Source organism: Nyctereutes procyonoides, unplaced genomic scaffold, assembly GCF_905146905.1.
Source record: "Nyctereutes procyonoides isolate TBG_1078 unplaced genomic scaffold, NYPRO_anot_genome, whole genome shotgun sequence".
Taxonomy (NCBI): domain Eukaryota; kingdom Metazoa; phylum Chordata; class Mammalia; order Carnivora; family Canidae; genus Nyctereutes; species Nyctereutes procyonoides.
In genome coordinates this window covers 41,994,154-42,020,273 of record NW_026575030.1, presented here as the reverse complement: position 1 = coordinate 42,020,273, position 26,120 = coordinate 41,994,154, and the positions used below count along the sequence as shown (strand labels likewise).

Sequence of the window (26,120 nt, the reverse complement as noted above, 5' to 3'; positions counted from 1 at the left end):
AGGATTCAAAGGGCATGGCATAAAGAGACTCAAAGGAAAATATTGAGTGTTATACTGTATCATAAAAGGTTTACTACTGGTTGAGAAAGTCTTTGTAACGTTCACAATTTTGCCTCTCGGTAGTAATCCGGGCACTCCAAATTTAGGGCAGGCAAGATTTTCAGGCTGCAACCCATTTCTAGCACTCTCTTCAAAGTGCCAGACTCAAATTGCCAACTGCCTAATGGCTATGGCTACATAGATGTGCCCTCTGGACTTCAAGCTCGACATGTGCAAAACTGAAAAACCAGACCAGACAGCCTTTTCCTCCAGAGTTTCCTTTGCAGCAATGGCACCAGCATCCTCACGGTCACCCAGGCTTGAACTGCTCAAGTCAAAGAAATTTTCCTTAACCCATACTACTTTGGTTGCCAAAGCCCTTCCAATATGCTTCGGTGATATTCGCTACACCCGTCTCCTCCTCTCCCGTGCCTCTGACACTGTCCTGATCCAGCTCTTAACGCTCGTCATTTGCTTGGTGTGTTGCTAGGGCTTCCTAACTGGTCCCAGATTACACTCTTACTTTTAACTCCAACTTTTTTTAAGATTTTATTTATTTATTTGAGAAAGAGAGAGAGAGTGCAAGCTGGAGGAAAGGGCGAGGGAGAAGGAGACTCCCCACTGGGCAGGGAACCCAACTACCTACTGTTACCCAAACATGCCAGGAAACTTATACATCTATGTTGTTCCTTCAACTAGAATACCCTTCTTATCTTCCTCATCTTTTTCACTTGTTGAAATGTTACCTATTACAGTTCAGGCCAAATATCATCTCCTCCATAAAACTTACCAGAAGCCTTTCCATTGGAATGAATTATTTCTTATTCACACTCAACTGTTATTAAACACCTAAAACTATGTATTGGGTACCAAGCCATGGATCTCATCCCTTTTAAAAGTGTTTTAAATTTATTTTTTTAAGATTTTATTTATTTATCCATGAAAGACACACAGAGGCAGAAACATAGGCAGTGGGAGAAGCAGGCTCCAAGCAGGGAGCCCGATGTGGGACTTGATCCCAGGACTCCGGGATCACGACTTGAGCTGAAGGCAGACGCTCAACCAGCCACCCAGGTGTCCCTTAAATTTATTTTTTAATTCCAGTATAATTAATGTACAGTGTTATAGGAATCAAAGTCTCCCAGCACAGAAAAGCCACAGCTCCTATTCATTCTTAAAGACCTTACACGTGAGCTATAAAGAAAATATGTTCTAGTCTTTGTTATTCTTCCCTATACCTTTTGTTTACATTTTATCTCCCCAGCAAGATTATAAACTTCTTGATAGTAGGAGTTATATCTCATTAATCTCTTTAACCACCAATGTCTGACCTTGTAATAGTGGTTTAAATTGGCAGGTGCTCAATAAGATTCAACTGATTGAATGATAAAAGTAAGTGAATAAATGAATGGAGTAATTCATCTTTGCATGCCAATTTATTATACATTTTAGCCTTTAAAAACAACAAAACTGGAAATATTTTCACTTGTTTCATTCTCAATCTGAAATTCAAAGTTACTTACAAATTTCTAAAATCCAGTGGATTTGCCAAGTTATATTTGAAATCAAGCCACACGTGCATCCCAAAAATATAATATGCCTTCCTAAAAGACTCTTTTTATTTTTTTAACACCACTGCTAGTAGCCTATTTGCCAACTATAGAATATTATGTGTATCAACGTGGTATGGACATGTCCAAGAACATTGCAGAAAAAAATTACTCTCCTCCCTGGTGTTGAATTATATTTTAATTTAGGTTCTGTGGAGATGCTGACTATGCATGAATTAGCCAGAATCTGCTGCTAATACATTCCAAATTTTTTTAGGTAGAGAACTGTATAGCTTTGAGGGGAGACGGTGCCAGAGAGAATTCTGCAAGATCCACTAGAGAATGCCCTATCATTTTTCAACATTCCCTTAACCAATATTCAAAAGGTAACAGGAGGAAAGAGGCAGGAACATCTTTGGTGGGCATGATAGATTATCATTCGGAAATAGTCTCAAGATCTCTCTATCCCAGATTTGGCTGGTGTGACTTGTGCAGGCCAAGAGAACTATATGGCCTGTGAAGTGACCGAAAGCTTGAAAAGCACTTGCATTATTGGCCTTCCTCCCTTACACTCTTGCCATCTCTGTGAGAAAAGCAGCCATGGATGACATTGATGGTCCCAGATGGAAGAGGCATATAGAACAAACTGGTCCAGCCAGACCACTCCAACTGGGACCAACCTGGAAAATACACAAGCATACAAGCTAAATAAATGCTATTTCTGTAGTCATTTCCATTTTGTGGTTGTTTGCAATGAGGCAATAATATCCTGAGCTAATAACTCCCTCCCCCGTATCCCTCCAATCTGCAACGACCTTAATCCTCATTTTTAGACTGATCTCATATCTGATATCTTATGCTGGAGACCTTTTATTTGTCCTCTGGATCTAGTCTCCATCCTTCTCCATGCCACCTTCTACCCTGGGACACGGACCTGGGTAAACTACATCAACAGGCTCCTTTCTCTCAGACTTCCAGATATGATTAGCCAGTGCAGCCAGTGGGGAATCACAAAAAGAGATTGCTTGGAGGGAGGAGAGTAAGAACATGGTACCTATTCCCCTGACTGCTTGCCCTATTGTATCCTTGACCAAGCACACTTCTCTCAGGAAGATCTCCTCTACATGATTCTTTCTGGGCTCTGGGAAGGGTTCCTTCCCTTATCTACTCGGGCCTCGGGCAGTAATAGTCCATTTGCCACCAGTCCTGGGTTACTGCATCGTCTCCTGTGGTGCCCTCTACCCTAGAACATTCATTTTTACAGATAGTCCCTGTGTAAACAAATCTCCCTGGAAACGTTCTAATTTGAATGTTCTCTTTCCTGTTGGGGTCCTGACTCATACACACCCTCACACTTCCCAGACCTCTTATAATTTCTGCCAAGAATCACTTTTCTGATGACAGTTTACCTATTGGGTCCTTCACCAGCTGCCCATTCTTAAGACCCCTGCTTTGTCCGTACATCTAGTCTTACTTAACACCTCTGATCTTGGACATCAATGAAAATAACTTTGAGTGTATGCTGTTGCCAGGCACTGGAGATACAGAAGTCCCTACCTTCATGATCCAGTGGGAGAGATAGACAAAGCAAATTAAAATTTAATGTGGCAAGAATATTGATAGGTTGGGACGCCTAGGAGGCTCAGCGGTTGAGCATCTGCCCTTGACTCAGGGAGTGATCCTGGGGTCCTGGGATGGAGTCCAGCATCAGCTTCCTACAAGGAACCTGCTTCTCCCTCTCCCTATGACTCTGACTCTCTCTCTCTCTCTCTGTGTCTCTCATGAATAAATAAAATCTTAAAAAAAAAAAAAAAGAATATTGGGGCAGCCCAGGTGGCTCAGTGGTTTAGCGCTGCCTTCAGCCCAGGGCCTGATCCTGGAGACCCAGGGTCAAGTCCCATGTCGGGCTCCCTGCATGGAGTCTGCTTCTCCCTCTGCCTGTGTCTCTGCCTCTGTGTGTGTGTGTGTGTGTGTGTCCCTCATGAATAAATAAATAAAATCTTAAAAAAATAAAATAAATTTAAAAAATATTGATAGGGATATCCATAAAATGCTAATGAAGCCACAGAAGAAGGAGTATTTAATGCAAGACATTCCCCCCAAGATAGGAGCTATGGTAGTAATGATGAGATAGACTCTAATAACCTAAAGGAATAGCAGAATCAACTAAAAGGTCTTTGCAGGGCTGAGTGTTTCTAGCTGCGTATCTTTGACCAGAAAACTTCAGCTCTTACTCTTTTACATTTCATAAAGCAATTCTTTTGAATAAGAATTCAAGAGGTTTGAAATTTGAAAGCCTCCAAGTCAGAGAACACGTGAAAACAAGTTGGAAAACTGAAACTGCTAAAATTTATGAATAAGAGATAATAAATGGAACAGGGAATGGTAAGTACACGTGTTGCTTGGAACCAACAGCATTAACTAAACTAGGGGCAGGCACTGAAGAGTAGCTTTTAGCAACATATACCCCACAGGACGGGGACAAAGGCAAAGGCTGAGAGAAGTTCTGTTGTGATTGTTTTGTTTTGTTTTTAATTGAGGATATATGTGGTTTGATAAAGTATCTGCTCTAACTATATCTGTTAAGATGTACTACCAAAAAATGCTTTCTTTGCATGAAGTGCTGAATTCAAAAGAATATACTATGCCTACAAGTATACCTAAAGCACGGTTTAAAAAAAAAAAACACTATTTAAAAGACTAGTTAGGAGTGTTTTGCTCCTGTCATTTGGAAATGACTGAGGAGGGGGTGTATTGAAGCTGTGGAGGGTTTGAGGAAAGGGTCTAAAAATACCTCTGACCCAGGAGGAAGGAGTACTCAGCAGGGAGGGGAAGAGTCTGTAAGGAGATAAAAAGGACTCAGTAATTATCAGCTATCATTAACTGAGCACCTGTTCTTTTGGGCTTGATGCTATGCACTAATTCTTATTCATAATCAAAACTAATATTTATTGGGACCCCTGGGTGGCTCAGCGGTTGAGCATCTGCCTTTTGCCCAGGACATGATCCCAGGGTTCTGGGATCCAGTCTCACATCAGCTCCCGGCAGGGAGCCTGCTTCTCCCTCTGCCTCTGCTTCTCTCTCTCTGTGTATCTCATGAATAAATAAATAAAATCTTGTTTAAAACCTAACATTTATTGATTTCCAGTAATTGTGCTATATATTTTAATGACAATGATTAATAAAATAATATAAAATTAATAATTTTCTAATAAAATAAATAAATATTAATGATTGTAAAAGATAATCATCATTGAGCACTTGCTATGTGCTAGGTATTCTGCTAAGGATTTTATATACTTATTTCATCCTTGCAATAACCATACAGGACAACTATTCACCCATTCAACAAATATTTTACTTTTTTCTCCATATACATCTATATTGTGTGAATTGTTTAAAAGAAACTAAATTTTGTAGACCAGAAAGACACAAATGCATATGAGTGTTTTCTATATTCCAGTTTCTGTGGTGAAATTGGAGACACAGCCATGAAAGAATAAAGAAGTAAATACAGAATACATGTGACAGTAATAAATCATATAGCATGGAAAAATGAAAGAGAGTAAGAAAGATGATGAAGATACAGTGAGGGAGGGCGCTGGAGACACTCTTTCATACAAGGTGGTAGGAAAGACCACTCTGGAAAGGAGACAATTCAGCAGAGACCTGGAAGAGGTAAAAGTGGAATTATTCCAAACAGATATCACAAGAGTAGATGCCTTTGTTAGACCCATCTTACAATTAGAAATGGAGACCAAGATCGTGGCACTGGAAGTAAAATTTACTATTTCATTTACTCCCCTACATTTCCCTGTCTCCCTTGGGTTAAGCAGCATAATGACAAGATTAACTGGGAAAGGGCCACAATGCAATATATGCAGTTTGAATCATTTGCATTATTTGCAGAATTATATGTCCTCATTACATAATCAATTATGGTTTTGAAACCACTCAAACAATATAAAAATAAGTTTCAAAAAAAGTGAAAGTCCCTTTTAATCCTATAGTTTCCTAGAAAGTTACCATAATTAATAAATGTGTGTCCTTCCAAACATTTTGTTAGACTAGCATATTGGTATGTAGAAATAAGGACAGCAATTTCATAATATCTATTAAAACTAAGTGTAAATACCACTTGACTAGCCAATGCCATTAGTCTAGATGACAAAATGTAAGTGATAATGACATTTGTCACTTTTAGGGTAAGGCAATAAAAAGCTCACACATAGTTCTCTAGTTTCTCTCGCCCCCAGCTATTGCAAGTGTAGAGCCTCCATGTCCAGATGCAGATGGAGATTTCATCAGCCCGACTGACTGTATGGAACAGAGCCCGCCCACCTTCCATCCCTGGCTTGCATTATGAATAAGAAATCAAATTTTGGGGACACCTGGGTGGCTCAGTGTTGAGCATCTGCCTTTGGCTCAGGTCATGATCTCAGGGTCCTGGGATCAAATCTTACATTGGGCTCCCTGCAGGGAGCCTGCTTCTCCCTCTGCCTATGTCTCTGCCTCTCCCTGTGTCTCTCATGAATAAATAAATAAAATCTTTTCTTTAAAAATCATTTTAAAATAAATAAAAATAATTTTAAAAGAATAAATAATAAAAAGAAATAAAATTTGTTATGTCAAATCTGAGTTTTAGAGAGTGCTTGTTATTGCGCTGTAGTTCAGTCAATCCTGACTAAAACGGAAAGGGTAAGGAAATTGCCCAAGTTTTCCCAGCAACTAAGCAGAAGATTTAAAATTAAACTGCAGTGTGAGTGCAGAGTCCCCACTCTGTTATACAGCTCTCTATAAATTGTCATATTTGATCTTAATAAACTTTATCTGGGAGTATATATTACCAGCCTCTTTTTACAGAGGAGGAAACTGAGATTTAGAGATAATGTCATGCGCTGAAGGTCACACAGCTGATAAGCAGCAGAGTTAAGATGCTAACTGCCTGCACCCAGAGCTCATACCCTTCTTTCTTCCACATTGGAAATGAATGCTTATCTTATTTGTAGCTCATCCTATCTAATAAGTCACAGCTGGTTTTAGTAAACTTATGTATTTTAGTCAATATAGTCAAGAATTTGACTTTACCTTTTCCCGTTTACCTAATGTGTGGGAATACTACAAAAAAAGACTTTTGACGATATCATCAATACTGCAAAGAATCAATGTTGGGTAGTATACCTACATTTCAATTTATATGTGATTAATTTATACAATTTTGGAATAAAGTAGTGAAAACATTATCTCATTTAAAATCTACCTACATACCACTTTCAAAATTGCCCATACTAGACCAACTACTCAAACATCCCCCATCTCCCACATGAATATAGTTCAGGAGCACTGTGAGCTGGCCACCAGGGCATCATGAAACAACATTCCCAATGTGATCCAAGGCCTTTTCCCAGCCAGTATCCACCAACCCAATCTCCACCAGATGCAGAAGCAGTAAAGGTGATTTGCTACTGATTCTAAATAAACGGTATTAGTTCCATAGAAAAAGGCAAGAGATCACATTTCTTAGGAAAAGCACAGTCAGTAAAAGTATTTTCATCAGAATCACAAGAGTACTAAGCTTGGAACATGGGAGAGTAGGACAGGAAATGCCCTCTGAAGCATGCCTACATGGGAAGAGATGTAGCTGATAGAGACTGTTTGTTCACAGGTCACAACAATAATCTATTATTTTACCTCACAGCAATAATCTGTTACTATCTCTCAATGCTCAGTGGGTTGCTAGACTCAAAATTCAGCATGCATCAGAATCACCTAAAGAGTTTGTTAAAACACAAATTCCTGGGCCCCAACCCTAAACATTTTGATTTAGCAGGTCTCTGGGATGTCAAGAATTCCTATATCTAAAAAATTCCCAAGTACACTTGGAAGGACCACACTTTGAGAACCATGTGTTAGGGACTCCAGGGAGGACTCAGCAGATGGAAGAAACCTACTTGCAAATGAAATCACAGGAAAAAATGTTTTGTTTTGTTTTGTTTTTTTTCTGAGCTGAAGAAACACTTCAGAGTAAAAGAGCACCCTGATAGTTAGCAGACATATTGAAAGAAAATACAACTAAAGTACGTTCTGGTAAGATTTCTGAAATCAAAAGTGAAGACATAAATCAAACAAATGGAAAGACAAAATAAACATAATACCGACAGGAAAATTAAGCCAGGAGCAGTCGTCTATAAACTAAATGCTAGGCAAAAATGGTATATGTCAAAAATTCTCATTCAAGCATTGTGGCCCCAGATTTCAATATAGAACCAAATTGTTTTTTCAATGTGAGGGCAGGGGCGCCTTGGTGGCACAGTCAGTTGAGCATTGGACTCTTGGTTTTGGCCCAGGGTCATGAGATGGAGCCACGTAGAGTCTGCTTAAGACTCTCTCTCCCTCACTTTCTGCCCCTCTCCCCCGTCCCACTCTCTCTCTCTGAAATAAATAAATAAATCCTTAAATAAATATTTAAATAAATAAGTAAATAAATGTGAGGGCAAAGGAGAAAGACTTTTGAGCATGCAAAAAAATTTACTCCTCGTTCATTCTCACTGAAAAATATTACTTAAGGGTGTCTACCAGAAATATGGCTTAAAATTACCAAAACATCTACAAAAAGCAAAATGGCATATAGGAAATAATAGACAGCAATGAAACCAAAGGGGGGTTAATTCAATGAAACCAATGGAGGGGTAGTTCAATGAAATCAATGGGGGGGTAGTTCCATATAATTGTTGATGATGTTATAATTCTAATAAAATTAAGAAAGGATTTCACAAAAACATTTTTAAAAATCCAAACTGAAATTTCAAATGATTTCAACTTAAAACCTTTAGTAAGGAATGGGGGAGGTTAAGGGAGGAGGCTTCTTCCAGCTAAAGCTTAGCGGTATTCTACAAATTAGATGCACTTACTCTGGACTTTGAATCAAGAGCTAGCGGCACAAGGAAATAAAATCTACCAGGAACTTTTCCTGGTGGAGTGGCAGTTGAAGCGCAATCAACTTTGTGGGGTAGGAGTAGTAGTAGTACTGGTTTTGATATTGAGTCAATGCCTTTGGTGCTACTAATACAGATTCCGTGTTTAGAACTTGGCTCTCATCAGGGTGGAGCAATATTCTCACCGGGCCTCTTTCTGGGTCATTATATTTGGGCATTGTTCTTGGCTCCTTAGCCTCCAAGCCTGGTTCTTCAATCCTCATTACAATTCTGGAGATGCTGCATTTCTTTGTAAATTGGAATGTTAAATTGGAAGTAGACACCGAAAAGCACCTGAGCACAATCGTCAAAACATTCCTAAGTAAGGAACCAAACCAAATGCAGAAATTTCCAAGCAAGCAGCTGAGAAATGATTCCCCTGCTTAAATTAACCAGAGTTAGTTTCTACCATTTGCAGTTGATACCTGACAGATACAATGACCTTAACTCCTGGCCAAAGTTGATTTGTCAAAGCACAGAAACCTCATTCCAGCTTGACTGTATGATTATGCAGTTTCATGTAACAAAACCTAATGGCCTAAAACAAGAATTTATCTCTCAATGTTTAGTGGGTTGCTGGACTCAGCTGGGAAGTATCACTCGGCATCTCTCAGGCACTCGCCATTACATATCAGCTGGGCCTGCAGACATCTTATAAAGGGCATTATAGTAAGCAAGAAAATGGTCCTCCAGGGATGTTTATATTGTAATCTCTGGAACTTGTGACTAAGTTACCTTACATGGCAAAGGGGACTTTGCAAATGTGATGAAAACTATGGACATACAGGGCATCTGGGTGGCTCAGTTGGTTAAGCGTCTGACTCTTGATCTCAGCTCAAGTCTTGGTCTCAGGGTCGTGAGTGAGTTCAAGCCCCATGTTGGGTTCTACTCTGAGCATGGAGCCTACTTAAAAAAAAAAAAAAAAAAAAAGCATGGACTTTCACATAAGGAAAGTATCCTGTGTTATCCACATTGCTTAACCTAATCATATGAGTACCTAAAAGTGGAGAATCTTTCCCATCTCCAGATGGGACCAGAAAGATACAACTAGAAAGATGGTAGTATGAGAAGAATGTGGTCTGTCATTGCCAGCCTGAAGATGGAGGAAGAAATTATGAGCTCTAAAAAGGCAAGGAATGGATTCTCTTTGAGGGTCTGCAGAAAGGAATGCAGCCCAGCTGACATTGATTTTAGCCTACTGAAACCCATGTTGGACTTACGAGCAACAGAACTGCAAGCTACTAAGCTGGCATTGCTGAAGCCACAAAATCTGTGGCAATTTGTTACAAAAGCAGCAAGAAACTAGTACAGGCACACGAATACCAGGAGGCATGGTGCAGACCTCAGTGAGAGATCATCTTTGGACACCAGGTACCATACCTGACCCACAAGGTCCTTTAGGAATTTAGAATTAGAGCTCAAAGCTCATTCACTCACTTAGATGAAAGCCATTAAACCCAGAAACCACTGATAGTAGCCCATTTTCTAACGAGTGCTCTGTAAAACCAGAATACCTCCTTGATAATTTTAAAAATAAATAAATGATAGCGACACTAATTGAAAAGTGAGTATTCTCAGGTACTTAATATTTTGTATTTCTTGTGTTGGATAAGGAGCATTTACTGATTTACTTAAACCATCAGTCTATTTCCTCCAACAATGGCCTAGAAAAGTCATTTTGCCTTAACTGGTTAAGTTCCTTGGGTAAGAAAGAAATGTGTACATATGACTTGGTAGATATGAAATAAATATTCAAATATAGCTGACCGAAAGCAGGAACTAGAATGTGTGAAGCTGAGAATCTTGAGAGGAAAGTTTAAGAAATTAAAAATCGGCGGAGCCTGGGGGCTCAGTCGGTTAAGTCTACCTTTGGCTCAGGTCATGATCCCAGGGCTCTGGGACAGGGCCCTGCATGGGGCTCCTGCTCAGCGGGGAGCCTGCTTCTCCTCTCCCTCTGCCTGCTTATGCTCTCTCTCTCTGCCAAGTAAATTAATAAAATATTAAAAAAAAAAAAGGCAACTAAGGATTTAAGCATGTGAGTTGCATACCTCACTGGAAGGCAACTAATCTGTCCAACAAATTGCAGATAACTGGTTCTACTAGTTATTTCCAGTTATCTCAAGTTATCTAGTCTACAACTAAATAGACTACCTCTAGTTAAATCTCTATTTAAACTAGAGATTAAACATTTAGGAGTATCTTGTACACATCTTTCTATGACTGTACATCAAGTTTGATTATAGGACAATGAGGTGAAAATTAGCTGAATTCTCAGCAATATTCATTTGCTTCACCTCCTTCGATAGTTCTGTTATTCCTACAAGCAAAAAAATAAATAAATAAAATCTAAGTTTAAAGAGTACGAGATTGTCCTGTTTCAACCACCATTTATCCTTCTTTCTACTTACCAGCATGTCCTTCTCCAGCAAATCTGTAAGGAGATGCTTGGCCAAGTTTGTGTTAATGGAAAGCTGCATTTTTAATCTGTTTAGAGTAAACATAATATTTAACATAAATGTAGAAAAGAACTGACCTAGAATCATCCTTTAATACCAGAAAAATGTTGGTGATTGAAGGAAGACCCTTGCTTTTAAATGTGCATGCCTCTGTTCTGCCCATTTAGACAGGGATAAAACCACTGAGAAAATGTCAGAAAGTTCCTTCAATCAAATAGGCCCAATCCATTTTTAGGGCCAAGATTAAATTAATGAAACTTCTGGGTGATCCAAGGAGATAAAGGAGTTCAAACATCATACATTCACCCCCAGTACTATTTATTATGCTCATTACACAATTGAACTTGTTGATTTTTGTTAATCCTCATAAGAAAAACAAACACATCCCAAGAATCCTTCCATGTATTTCATATGCTACTAATTTTATTATTCTAATAAACAGATGTTTTACAGATTGCTTTTCTACTTTACTCCTTCAAAACACGTTCTATAGAGAGCTGAAAAACTCACCATCAGATTATTTCAAGAAATAATCTCTCCCCTCCAACCCCATATAACCAACCACTGCAAGGAAAAGGACAGGTGGGGGGTGGGCACAAAATAAGTTGGTCCCTGTTGGTTTCTGTTTCTATTAGTTACATCCGGTAATCTGATTTATCAAAACTGGAAGTCTCAGAGCAAGAAACATGGACTACTCTCCTTCCTTTAACCTCCCAGTCCCCAGCACAGCCAGCTGCACACATTCAGTTGGCCTCCACTCATGCCTCCTTTTCCATTCTCACTGTACTCCAGACTTCAGGTCCATGTTATCTCTCTCCCCTGAACTATCTTAAAAGCCTTTCAACTCATCTTTACTTCTGGACTTCACCTTCCACAAAACAAGCCATCTTTCACACAGTTAGACTCCTAAAATCTAGGTTTGAGGGTTGGGTCAGTCAGTTTTCAGATTTCTAAAACCTGTTCCTTGCTCACCCCCTGCAATGGTGACTGTTGCCAAGAGAATAAAATCCAAATTCTCCAAATAGTAAAAACCCATATAATTTAGAGTAAAGGTCTCCTGTGTTAATCCCCTGTGTCATTCTCCTGTTCCTCCTTCTTCTCGTCTCTAGCCTCATCTCTACCACTACCTGAACATGCGGCTGCCATTTCCACCTTTGCTTATACTATTTCCTCTACAGAAAATACCTTTCTTCTTCATCTCAGTGTTTCCAAATTCTGTCCTCTGCCTGAAGCTTTGGTCCCCTGCTCCCATGTCAACAGTAATCTCTCCTTTATCTGTGTATTGTGATCCTTCATTTCTCTGCTTACCATATCCCCCATCACGGGCTGCCCTATAGCACGGTTATTGTGTGTATGAGGAAGGGATCATGCCTCACCCTTCATAACACAGAGCTTTGCTTATATTGAATCTTGATCAATAACCTTTTGCTGAATTGAATTCAAAAGGTCCAAGCTAGGGGGAGAAAAAGGGGGTCAGGAGTAGGGGGAGTGATATTCTATTAAAATGAAAGGTTATCATTCTTTTTTTTTTTAAGATTTTATTGTTTACGCATGAGAGACACACAGAGGCAGAGACACAGGCAGAGGGAGAAGCAGGCTCCCTGCAGGGAGCCCAATGTGGGACTCAATCCCAGGACCCCGGGGTCACACCCTGAGCGGAAGGCAGACACTCAACCACTGAGCCACCCAGGTGCCCCCAGGCTATCATTCTTAATTTAACAAATTCTAAATTCATTATACCACAAAGAATCTACTCAAGAACTACTGCTTGGTCAAAAGAAACCTGAAACTCTAAACAAAAAGATTAATGACAAAACCAAATCCATTCTTTTCTCAATTTTTATTTCAAAATCTTTGTTCTATCCTCCTGGGACTTTTCCAAGTAAAAGCTGGAGGACTGGCTGGAACTGAGTCATGGATTCCACATGTTTTATCTTTTGCACATTCTCCAGGGCTGTGTGAGCCAGAATTACCCATACACATGCCATTAGCCAAGAGAAGCCTACCTGTGACTCACCTGCCATGAGCTGATCGTCTACGTGAGGGATAGGAGCTGAGGTCACCATGTGACCATGTTGACAGTTTTTCACTACCTCGATTCCAAGAATATCATGCAGGAAATTGCTTCTATTTATCAGCATCTCTGTGCCAATACTTGCTGTGAATCCACAGTGTGCCAGCACACAATACACGCAGCAGCCTCAGGTAGCAAACGCCATGTGTTCTGTCTATGAGTGAATGGCTATAGAACCCAGCAGTGAAGGGAACAGGTTCTGGATGTAAATCCTGACTCTACCCCTTACTAGCTATATAATCTTGGGAAAATTACTAAACCTATCTATGCCTCAGTTTCTTCACCTCTTCAAAGGGGATGATAATAGTAACTACCTCCCCCCCACCCACTATTGGAAATATCCTCAGTTCATTACTTAATTTATATATGGAAAATATGATAATTACTAGTCAAAGTTAGCACATTCAATAAATATTAGTTTTCACTATTACCATTATTATTTTAATTAATGAAAAGATGTATAAAAGAGCGTAACTGAAATCAACAACATAAAGAAAATAGATATTATAATTCTCACTTTCTTTGGGAACATCTGCACACATAATCCTGAAAACCCAAACAAAAGTAATAAAATCCACATCTGTATTAATCGGATTTATCTGGCAAAAGTTCCAAATATCCTTATCAATAAATGCTAATATATCACTTTTCATCTCACAACCCAAGAAGAGCTCTTTAACATTTCATTTACCCAGTATTTTCATCCTATTCTCCATCAAACCCTGGGTGGACTAATTAACATATTAGGAGCGGCTCGTCCTTCCACCAAGAGTCTCTTAAGGGAGAATGAAGAGGTGAGAGGGGATATGGAGGCTGAAAAACAATCAATGGAAAATATGCATAAAAGATGGACACCCAAAACCAGGCAAAACACCAGATAAAATGTCATCTGACCATCACTTTCTGAATAGTTGTGCACATTGGTTTTAGTGCGCAACAAAATGAAGATGTTTTTGAAAGTATATGTTTGCAGCAGCACAGCATAAGGAGTGGTGATGTGAATTTGGTAGAGTTGAATTTCTACAGTTCTTGAGACTATATCTCTATCGTCAAATGGTAAAATCATCAGTAGATTCCATAAAATAGTATTATAAGAAGTCATTTGATTTCTAGAAAAAAAAATCTTGGCTTTCATAGTGGTATTTGGAAGGCTGTTTTAGAAAAATTTTATTAGCCTGAAAGAGACAGTAAATGAGCATCCCAGCTGTTATTCTGTGAAATAAAGCAATGCGATTGTCTTTCGTGGGGTGTTTTCCTGCTTCGTTATAGATATTTAAATCAAATGCCAACTAGTCCTTCCCAAAATTCAATTTTTAAACTATATTAACTTTAAAGAGTTGTACTTGAGGGGAAAGTGGCAGTGTTCTAAAGGGACAAGATGTACTAATGCATCTTACCAACTGTCTTTACATGTTTGGCTCCCAGACCCATTATTTTTCCACTTCTGGAGTTCATATAAGAAATGTGTGTATCTTCTTAAGAAAATCATTTTTGAAAGTACAATCAAGATTGTACAATCAAGAAGATGCCTGGTGGTTCTCTAAAGGTCTCACACTCGTGTTGTGGCCTCTGCAGAGAAACGAACAGTAAAGCAAACTTGGGGCCATACAATTTGACGTGGTGGTAACATTCATGTGCCAAGAGTTGGAGATGAACAACCCTGAATTTGAGATAACACTTGAGAGCACATAACCCATATTTGATGCATTGTCAGGGCTTTGATACCTTCTACCCCAGCAAGCCACAGGAATGTGAAGAGTTAAGGAAGTTGTGCTCAGTGATTTCATTATTACCCAAACAGGTACTCATTATATTTTATCCTCATAAACATAAGATCAGATGATACCAGAAGTGCCCAGGTGTGTGCGAGGACATAGATTTTTCTCCAGACTGCTTATATTGGGAACTGCCTCATACTCTCTACACTGAGCCCTGCTGTGTTAGAAGAAACTGGATTTATAGAGTCCTTGAACATGGTAAAAATTAAGCTGTTTAAAAACAGTATAAATTGAGAGCTCATTAATTTTCCATTAATGTCTAACAATATGAAACTGAGCAATTTATGCTCAGTTGTTTGGAAGCTTGACGTTTTTCCAGTAGATAGAGATTAGGAAAAGTGAGAGCTAGTTAAATCATGATGCTCTACTTGGGAATGTTTAAGCACCATCTCTTCTTATAAACACAAAAATTATAGTCACATCAGACTCTACTTGTATGTTGCACAAAACAATGAAAACTTCTCAAAATTGGTACCAATTTCATGTATATGAATATTTTTTTAATGACATAAGCTACACAAAATAGATATACCTGGAGGTCCAGAGACCTGTGCACACACCAGCTCTGCAGTCCTCACTGCAGAAGTACTTCTGGGTGCACTTTTAAAAGAGGCACATTCCATATAATTGGTTGTAGTCCCCCCCACTCCCTAGTAAGTCAGTGTTTCTGTAGCAGTCCTGGTTTCCCCTGAACCTTATGGCCTTACAACCAGTGACCACCACCTACAGAAATGTGGACTCAGGGCATATGGCTCTTTGTAGGACCTGGGGAAGAGGTTCCCCTCAACAGTGCTGACATCCCCCATGATATCCTCTGTGAACAAGGGAAAAAAGCAGCTCACACACAATTACAGTGGGGGCCAAATAACTGTGATTTTTAACTCTGTCAGCAAACACTTCAGAATAATCTGGGACCAGAATGTTTATCACAAATGACCCCATATCCTCTTCTCTAGAAACAGGACAGACATGTGTGTACATGTTCAGAGTTGCAATACGGGATTATTAGCACATGAAACAGTCTGAGATTTCTTTCTTTTGCTAAGTGTGATGATCGTTACAAAATAAATGAGGAAGAGAACATGGTATTCAATTTTACCTTCATCTTCCTGTTAAACATCAAAGCGATTCTGTATTAGAACTTTATGTTCTCTCATGAGCTGACGTACTCCCCCTGAGATGTGGCAACTGTTCTGCAAACATAGTATGAAATGCTTTCCAAGGCAAAAAAAATAGTAAAGAAGTTTCAATAACTCAACATCGTCAGACACTTCTAGTAGGAAAAAATAACTGCAAGAGTCAAGTCCCAGCATTGCCAGACTTTACACATGGACTTAAACCTTTGTTCTAATGTCAAAGCTATTTGTTGAAGTTGTGGAATGAAAATGAAACAAATCTCATATTATATGCAATAAATCATATACGTGTACCCAAGGGTGAAAAATCTAAAAACTGTGAAATGCAAACTTCCAAAATTTAAAAGAAGTATATTAAAAATTACCTTGATATGGACGCTTCCAGGTACGGTCAGTTCATATAGCAATTCTATATAAAACAGTATTGAGTAGTAATAGACATGAAGTAAAATATTTTTTTCCTCAGTTGCTAGGTTTTATTTCACTCAGATTTTATTTGTACCTATTCTAAAACATTTCTAAAATGAAAGAAATATATATTTTTGGAAAAAAATCTTCTAGCCCTTACTTAATACTTTGTAAATAAATGAATGAATGAATAAAATCCATACCTAAACCTAAAAAATACTAAAGCCTCAAATTTTAGAATAAATAAAATCCCTATATTTGTTAAACTAGTTAAGATGGAAGATGTTACAATAAACTATTAGTATGTCTCATAGCTTTCCTCAGTCTCTCTCTAGAGGCTCTAGAGGAACAGAAATTAGGTTACAATCCAGAAAAGTGTATTGATTTATAATCTGCTCCAGCCGTCATGAAATGAAACACATCCCTGAAAATTCACTTTAAGGTTACAACTGATATAGAGTAAATTATAGAGAAATTTAGGCAGCCTCGGAAATAGTATTTCAATTAAGATACTGCCAAAAATCCATGAACAGCCACTTAATAGAGTCCTTGAGATTCATCCTTAGAGTGTTTTTTAATTCAATTACAAGAAAAGAGAAGGGGCATCTTGTGCATTTTAGACTTCTGTGATTCGATTTAAAGGAAATCTTCCTCTAAAGGAAGATTTAAATTTCTATTTAAGTAGGAATACTCTTCTAGACAAGCACATCTTTCATTTTTAACGTGCATATAAATCACAGGGATTTTGTTAAAATGCAAATTCTTCTTCCACAGTTCTGGAGAAAGACCTGAGATTTTTTCCTTTCTAACAAGTTCCTGGGGAGGTGAGGCTGATGGTCCCGGCCACACTCTGAATGGCAAGATCCTAGAAGACTTACAGTCCCTGACAAACCACTTTTGAGTCTCTTAAAATCACCAATAATTCGAGAAACTCTGCCTTTAAGCCAAGATCCTAGTTGCTCAAGGAGGGAATCTAAATTTTTATTTCAAATTCCATTACGTTTATTTTATAAAACTGGCTACTTATACAAAGTACCAGAAAAACCTTAGACCTTTAGCAGTTTTTCTATTAAAAAAAAAAAAAGCTAATAACTTAAGCAAAGGACAGATTATATTCAGCTTCTTCCAATTGATGATATTTAGAGATGTCTAAGCCCTCAGTAAATTACAGAAGAATTGAAATGAATGTTGTGTATGTGTGTATCTTAAGTAGCAGGGAGTTAGGGTCATATTCATCCCCTGGATGATATCTGTTGCCAGCTGGCGAAGCTTACAAAATCCTGAACACTGGTCTTGCCAGAAATCTGCCCCCACAACCTGGCTGACAGCTTTATCAACAACCCAGGAGGGAGAACAGGCCCCAGCCTGGCGTCCATCTCTGTAGTGCCAACTGTAGTCTGAATGCTTGGGCCCTAAAGATCTAGAGTGAGCAGATGTTAGTTTTACTAACAACGACAACAACCAAAAACCAATCTGTGATATTCAGAATATGTATGCACTTTTAAAGCAATGATGGCTCAAGCAATCAATAATATAAATTCCTCAGTGATAATTTACTGAATATTATATTCAGAATATCAATAAGCATATTAGGAAATGAAAATCACTTTGGGGGCATCTGGGTGGCTCAGTCAGTTAAGCATTTGACCTTTGATTTCAGGTCAGGTCGTGATCTCAGGGTGGTGAGATCAAGCCCCATGTCAAGCTCCATGATGGGTGTGCAGCCTGCTTAAGACTCTCTCTCTCTCTGTCCCTCCCCCTGCTTGTATGCCCTCTCTCTCGCTCTCTCTCCCCTTCTCTCAAAAACAGTCACTTTTATTAAACAAACACACTATTCAATTGTCTAGAAGGCAAACCATAGCCAAAAGATCAGAAGAATGACAAGAGCAATGGGTCAAGCAAAATACGTGAAATCCTTATTTACCTGCATGAACAGTCAAAGCTGAATAAGATGATACACTAGAGAAAGAGCCTGTAAAGAAAGTTGAGGTGAATTTATTGTTCCTTTATTATTTTAATTGAATGAAGTTATGCTAGTGGTTCAAAACTGCCCTGCAAGCTTCTCTGTTATTCACCCATCAACTTCCCAAAGAGGTTGGCTGGAGGTGACAAAAGGGAATGCCACCAACAAAGAACTCCAAAGAGATAAACAGCTTAGTCTTGGCAGTTTAACTCTAGGGAGGATGTTCCAGAGGCAAGGCTGAACAGAAAAGATGGAACTAGCTGCTCAGAGGACAAGCTAGTAAGTAGTCAATTATTATTAACCTTATTGTTATTTAATAATGAGACTTCGCTTAAAAAGTAGCTAAGATACCCATTAGGGTATCAATCATTAGGGTGGCAATCAGGAAGGAAGGAAGGAAGGAAGGAAGGAAGGAAGGAAGGAAGGAAGGAAGGAAAAAGGAAAAGAATAGAGCAAGTGTTGGCAAGGATATGAAGAAATTAGAATCCTGCTGCATTGCATTGCTAGAGGAAATGTGAAAATGGTGTAGTCACAGTGGAAAACAGCATTAACGGTTCCTCAAAAAGTTAAATATAGAAGTATCCATTTCACTTCTGGGTATATACCCAAAAGAATTGAAAACAAGGACTCAACAGATACTTGTATATCAATTTTCATAACAGCATTATTCACAATAGCCAAAATGTGGAAACAATTTAAACGTCCATCAGCAGATGAATGGGTGAACAAAGTGTACACACACACACACACACACACACACGCAATGGGATATTATCAACCCTTATCAAGGAATGAACTGGTTATACACACTACAACATGGATAAACCTTGCAAACATTATGCTAGGAGAAATAAGTCAGACACAAAAGGACAAACGTTGCGTCATTCCACTTAAGTGACGCGCCTAGAATAGGCAAAGTCATGGAGACAAAAAGTAGAATAGAAGCCACCAGGGGCTAGAGGAGGAGCGGCAGGGAGCTATGATTTCATGGATATTGTGTTTCTATCTAAAATGATGAAAAAGCTCTGGAAATGCATAGCAAGGATGGTTCCACAACAGTGTGAATATATTTAATGATGCACTTAAAAAATGGTTAAAATGGTAAGTTTTGTTATATATACTTTACTACAATAAAAAATAGAAAAATATTCATCAGACCCATAATCTGATTTAAAACCTTCCTCTTTTATTCTTCCCCATAAATTAAATGTGGACAATTGTCCAAAAAAGAATTAAAAAGCTAAGAATAGGAAGGGGATCTTAAGAGAGGGATACATGTACTTGGAACCATTTTCTTTGTTTCCTCTGCTGTACGTGAGGATTGCCTGAACTAATACGAAGGATCATAAGTCAAGCTCTTCCCCAATAAGCTTACCATATCAAGGTTTCATACTGATGTAAAAGATTCAGGTAATCCAGGGCTCAGACAAAGCAGAGAGAAGTCTGGGACATTGAGGGAGGCCCCCAGGTCCTTTCCTCCTAAGATGAGCACCTCCTCCCAGGCTCAGGGTGGTAGATGAGGTCTCCAATGGAGAATTAACGGGGTTCTCTCACACAGTAAGGGAGCATTTCATTTCTGAAACATCTGTTTTATACCCAAGCTTTCCTGCCCATTTTCAAGGACATCCTGGGAAGAGCCGTCCATAGAAAAGATCCTCTTGCAACCACATATCATTAGTGTATCTACTTGGTGTTCCAGAATCATTTTGTCTAGGAGATTAGATTGGGTTACCTGCCTTCTTCCCCCAAGCCACATGGAACACTCCCTGGTATTTAGGGGGAAACTAGGTCACGGTGCAGATGCATTAATTCCTTCTTCCTCATTGATCAATTATTCTGACCGCACATGTGAACCAATATACGTGTACTTGTCTTTAGAAAGAATCATCTAATACACAAACATGGTACAGTATCTCCATGGAAGTTTTTACCCCCAAAGCTTGATGTCAAGACCTCTGCACTAGGAGCACTCCCTAAACAAGTGCATCAAAAATCATCTGGTGATGGTGAGGCAGAAAAGACTCCTCCCTCCCCATGGGTCTCTAAGTCCTCCTGTAGCTCAATGAGTTCAGATGTAAGAAGCTATAAGCAAGAACAACCTAAAGGAAAAGGCAAATTGCTTTCCCATCTGGCACATTTTAGGCCAAAAGAAACAAGGATCATTTCATCCATGCCTCAGCAGGGTTCTCCAGGGTTGCGTAGCTTACTCCATCCTTCCTGTTCCCTGCTGCTAAACATTCATATCAGAGTTCTGGCTCTCCACCTGCACTCTCGGACTGCAAGATTCAGACATTTCTTTGCATCCCAGGTCAACCTTGCCTTTAGCAGAACACAAATTGCTCTTTGCCCCAAATCCTTAGTTAACCCATTCCATTCAGGTCCTACATCTGAAGGGCTAAGGCTGGACCAGGAACAAGAGCTAGATAAAAATCCTAAAGCCTCCGAACTGGTGGTAGCAGCCACCACCTCAAGCTGACCACCATGCAGAAGACTTGGCCCTCTTACTGTCGTTCACCCCCAGTGCAAGGTTTCTCCCTGGTCTGTCCCTCCTACCAGAGCAACTCCTTGCAAATATGAACAAAAGAGAAGTAGCAGGAAGACAGACTCTGGTATCTTAAAACCCTCCCCAAGTTCCCTGCTGGTGGTGGTGAGTCTGGACTCTATTATCAGTACCTACAATTCTGAGATTAAAGTGGTGCCAGGGAACCATGAGACCAGAAGCAAAGCTGGTGCTTCAGCCGTGAGTATATGGTGCCCCTAATTAATCCCACCTGACTTCATACAATTATCTGAGCAGAAGTGCCTCTGGCATTATTGGAATCACAGATTTAGCTCTGGCTTCTGCTGGGACCTACAGAGCGCTTTCTTCCAAGCAGGTAGCAATGTGCGCAGAAGGAATAATTTGCTTCTTCTAGACATATGCCCCAGACAGGGGACATATGGGTGAAACACAACCGGAAACATAATCACAAGCACTAAAAACACCTCTTTGTAAACAGTGCCAAATGCAGTTCGTCAAACCCTTGGAAATCATGGTAGTTTAAACGTGAATGACACATCACAACTTACTAAGTATTTTTGTCAATGTTCCCCATTTTTAAAAGGGAAAACAGGGAGAAAATGTCACAACAACTTTAAACCAAAAACTACAGAAGAAGACATAAGCCTGGTTGTATAGGCTTTTCAGAGACACGTGATGCTAGATGATTCATTCATGGGAAGAAAATGATTTGGTTTCAGCCACAGAATGAGTTTTCAAGAGCTATACTGTTAGGATCACACCTGTCCTTTATAGTCTTTACATTTCAGACTCTGAAGAAAGCAAACTAGGATTTTCACTTCATTTATATGCATCAGAGAAGCGCAAGAAAACGTTTCCACGAAACTTACCATGGCAGACAACCTACCTGATTACAGCAACGTGTTTGATGTGGGCTCTGAACACAAAGTGAACCACTAAATTTGGAAATGACAAGTGATGCTTTTGCCAAAGCCTGCCAGTGATGGTGACCATGACCTGCCTAGTCCCGAATGCTTGTCTTTTAGTGGTGGTTTCCCATGTCTGTGTGTGCCCCACTAGTGTTCTCCGGGAGTCTGATTTATCAGATGTTTAGAATTTAGGGCCAACTTTGCTCACAGACAATTAGGCTAATACGTCAAATGCTGCTGCATGCTGTTCGATTGTTGAGTGGCCCCTGGTTTATTCTCCCCAGAATCCAAGCAAACACTAAGGATACCACTAGTAGGTTAGTAGATCTTGGTTACGATTAGTAGGACTTCTTTATAAGCAAGAGGAAGAAATGCCAACACAGCCAATGTACCCTTCAGAGCCAGAGTGAAAAATGAAACGTTCTTTGCCACTTCTTAAAAAAAAAAAAAAGAGGAAAAAAATAAATTCTAAAAGAAGAGGAAAGGAGAAATAGAATTCTATCCTGTGTGAGCCAATAGATAGCCTCTCCTCTTTCCTGCTAAGAGTTCCATTCTCTCTCTAGAGTTCTGATGCATGTCAAATTAATTTCCACACTATTTCTCAAAACTTTGAATGTCAATAGAATTTCAAAGCAAAACCAATCTGTTATTGAAAAAGAGACCTTTCCCCATTATAAAAGCGATTATTCAAATGCCATACTAAGCTATCATCCCTTCAATTTTGAAAACATAAGTACCTTTGGAAGACACTGCCATGAAGTACTTGACGTTATACTTAGTAGGAATAAAGGATACGATTGACTTTAAGTGGAAAGAAGAAAGAATTAAGAAGCTAACTCTCACCAAGAAAGAACAGTAGAATAAGTAAGAAGACAAACAACTACCTTAAGACCAAACTTCAGCATCAACCTTATATGTGCCCTTTTAAGGGGTCAATGACATGATAGGGTTCGTGTGGGCTCAGGTATTCCTGCTGTTCTTAATTTCATCTTTGAAACAATGGATTCATTCAACATGTATTGAGCATCCAAAAGCATCTGCTATGCTCCAGGCACTTTTCTAGATACTAGGAATCAAGCAGCGAACAAAATGGACAAGTTCTCTGACTCCATGGAGCTTTTAATTATTTCATGTAATTTAATATAATTACAATAAAGTATTATGAGTACATTGATTGATGTCCAAATTTATGAAGCACCTTGTGTGCACTCACAACTCAGTACAAACACATAGTAGCCGGCTGTGATCCTCATTTTGGTCACCAACCTTTCTTTCCTAAGGATCCAGCCAAGATAACAGAAGTTGCCTCTTTAGCTGCAGAGTCACACTCACACCAATCCAGTACCTGTTTCAGCTTTATCTGTTCAGTCTGATACCGTCATTGCACCGTCCCACCAGTCCCCATTCCCCCTCCAGTGAGAAGGCTCCAGCAGCAGGAACCCACCAGCTGCTTCTGATCTGCTCAGTGTCCTCAAAGCCTTGCTCCCTTACCCCATTTCATCACATGGCTTTTTTGATTTGCATTTTCCTAAATAAACATCCTTAGCAAGCAGAACTCCCTTCTTAAAGTTCTCAATCTGTCTTGATTGTTGAGTGGGAAACAGCAATTCCTACCCTTTTTCAGAGTGCGACTGTTAACTCTTCAGGTCACCTTTCTGCTATTCAGAGGTAGAGGCTAGTTTCTGACACCTTGCAGAATGATTCCAACAGCTCAAATAGCCCTTCTTCAACCTGTCCCCTGCAGAGCTTGTCAAAAATACAAATGCCACCCCTGGAAAGTTAGTTTCAATGGGCCGCAGGTGGAATCCAGACAACTGCTTTAACCGTGTGGGTCATTTGGATGTGCACCTGCATTTAAGAGCACTGCCTAGAGAGCTAACTCATTAAAATACACTTATTGCAACAACTCTGCATAGTTCAACTTTCCGTCACATGCATCTTTCCCAGATGACTTCCCAGATGACCTCCAAATACATTATCACCTTCTACCAGTATATTCAACCTACACATTGCGTTTGTGACCACACTTGAATTACACTGTTTGTGATCTCATCTATCCTTATCGCTTTTATTCTCCTGCGTAGCTCATAGCCTCGGTGCAGCCTCTATTTGACTCTTTCTATAATTTATTTCTAATCTACCTATGTTAGGCTTTTGTCAAAATTAAGGGTGACATCTTTATCCAGGCTAGGCTTGAATTTTAGACCTTTTTTAAAAAAAAAAGTAATAACTGAGTTATTTCACTTAGCATAATACCCTCTAGCTCCATCCATGTCATTGCAAATGGCAAACTTTTATTCTTTTTGATGGCTGATAATATTCCTGTGGGGTGTGTGTGTGTGTGTGTGTGTGTACACGCACATACCACAACCTCTTTATCCATCCATCAGTCAATGGACACTTGAGCTCTTTCCAAAATTTGGCTATGTCAGTCAGAGAAAGACAAATATCATATGATTTCACTTATATTTGGAATTTCAGGAACAAAATAAATGAACACAGGGAAAGGAAAAAAAAGAGGGGAGGCAAATGACAAGAGACTATTAACTACAGAAAACAAACTGAGGGTTGCTGGAGGGGAGGGGGCAGGGGGTAGGTTAAATGGTTGATGGGTATGAAGGATGGTGTTTGTTGTGTTGAGCACTGGGTGTTCTATGTAAGTGATGAATCACTAAATTCTACTCCTGGAAACAATATTACTCTATATGTTAACTAACTGGAATTCAAATAAAAATTTGAAACAAAAAAGGTAAAAAAAAATGATAATGATACAAACAATAACCTGGAAATCAAAGTGTTATCCTGCTTCCCCTATAACCTCCATTCAAAACAATTTTACAGAACACTCGGGCTGTGGGCCAGCCTGGATGTAACTGGGACGTGTGCATCTCTAGCCATCTTAGCGTCCTGGGAAGAGGCAATGTGAGCCTGGATTGCTCTATTGGGCATGAAGTAATAGAAAAAGCAACATGTGCCATGAAGTGGCCAGGCCTCTACGGCACAGCCCAAGATTGTCACTTGCTGGAAAGGTCTATGGAGCAAGTATTCTTTAAATACTTAAAAGCAGAGCTCGAAAGTCATTGCTTTCTTCTGATGAAACCTCCCTAAATGCTCCAGAGAACAGACCAGAGTGCTGAAATAAGGTTTGAGCCCTTCAAAACTCCAGGCTGCTCTTGCCTTGGCAGCATCCGGAGCATCCAAATAAGTAGGAAAAGCAATAGTGACCGGCGTGGTACCAGATAGTGAAGACAGTGCCCCTCCAGTCCTGCCCGCAGCTGAAGGGATGGGATGGGCAGCTGTGGCGAGCATCACATACTTCATTCAGCAACTGCTGAGAGGCTGAGAGGTAGAAATTCCTCCAGGGCAATCCCTGGAAACAGCTATGGAAGTAAAGAAATGCTATAGTTACATCTGCCCTGGTTTAGGAAAAGAATTCAACAAGTATGACACAGGAGAGCCAAGTAGATTAAACAGTGTACTGGAATCGAGGCAATCTGCAAGAAAGAATTTTCCACTGACGTTGGTTATGACAGATCCTCGGGACCTGAAATCGTTTTCTTCTAGAATTTGCTAATCCAGACTTCACACAACCTACCTAAGTGGTAGATGAAGTCATTCAGAATTATCTTATTGGTGTCAGGGTTCTGTCTACAAGAATACTGATACCACTGAACTGGGTGTGCAAGGACTTTGAGTGCACTTCTCTATTTGGGAAAAAAAAAACTTGCATATAAATTTTGTGTGGACACGTTTTCAGTTCTCTGGAGTCTATACTTAGGAGTGGGATTGCCAGCTCATACAGTAACTGTTCAACCACCTGAGGAAATGCCAACCTGATTTCCCATGTGGCTGCCCCATTTTACAACCCTACCAGCAATACATGAGGGTTCCGATTTCTCTGAATCCTAACACTTTTATTGCCTGTCTTTTATTATAACCATCCATCCCAGTGGGTGTGAGGTGGTAGGTATCTCATTGTGATTTTGATTTGCATGTCCCTGATGACTGATAATGTTGAGTATATTGTCATGTGTTTATTGGTCATTTGTATGTCTATATTTCTTGGGAGAAATGTCTCTTTGAATCCTTTGCCCATTTTTAATTGAGTTATTTGTCTTTTTGTCATTGCATGTAAGAGCTCTTTACATATTCTGGATACAAGTCCCTTATTAGATATATGATTTGCAAACATTTTATCCCATTGTTTGGATTGTCTTTTTACTTTCTTGAAAATGTCCTTAAAAGCACAAAAGGGTTTTTTTTATTTTGATTATAAATTGGTTTTTTTTAAGTCTTTAGAGATCTAGATCCAG

At 39.4% G+C, this 26,120-nt stretch overlaps 1 pseudogene; it reads left to right on the top strand.

Moving 5' to 3' along the window:
* The first annotated feature begins 268 nt into the window (after nucleotides 1–268).
* On the top strand, nucleotides 269–25,541 carry LOC129503729 (actin-related protein 3-like; annotated as a pseudogene).
* The last annotated feature ends 579 nt before the right edge of the window (nucleotides 25,542–26,120 follow it).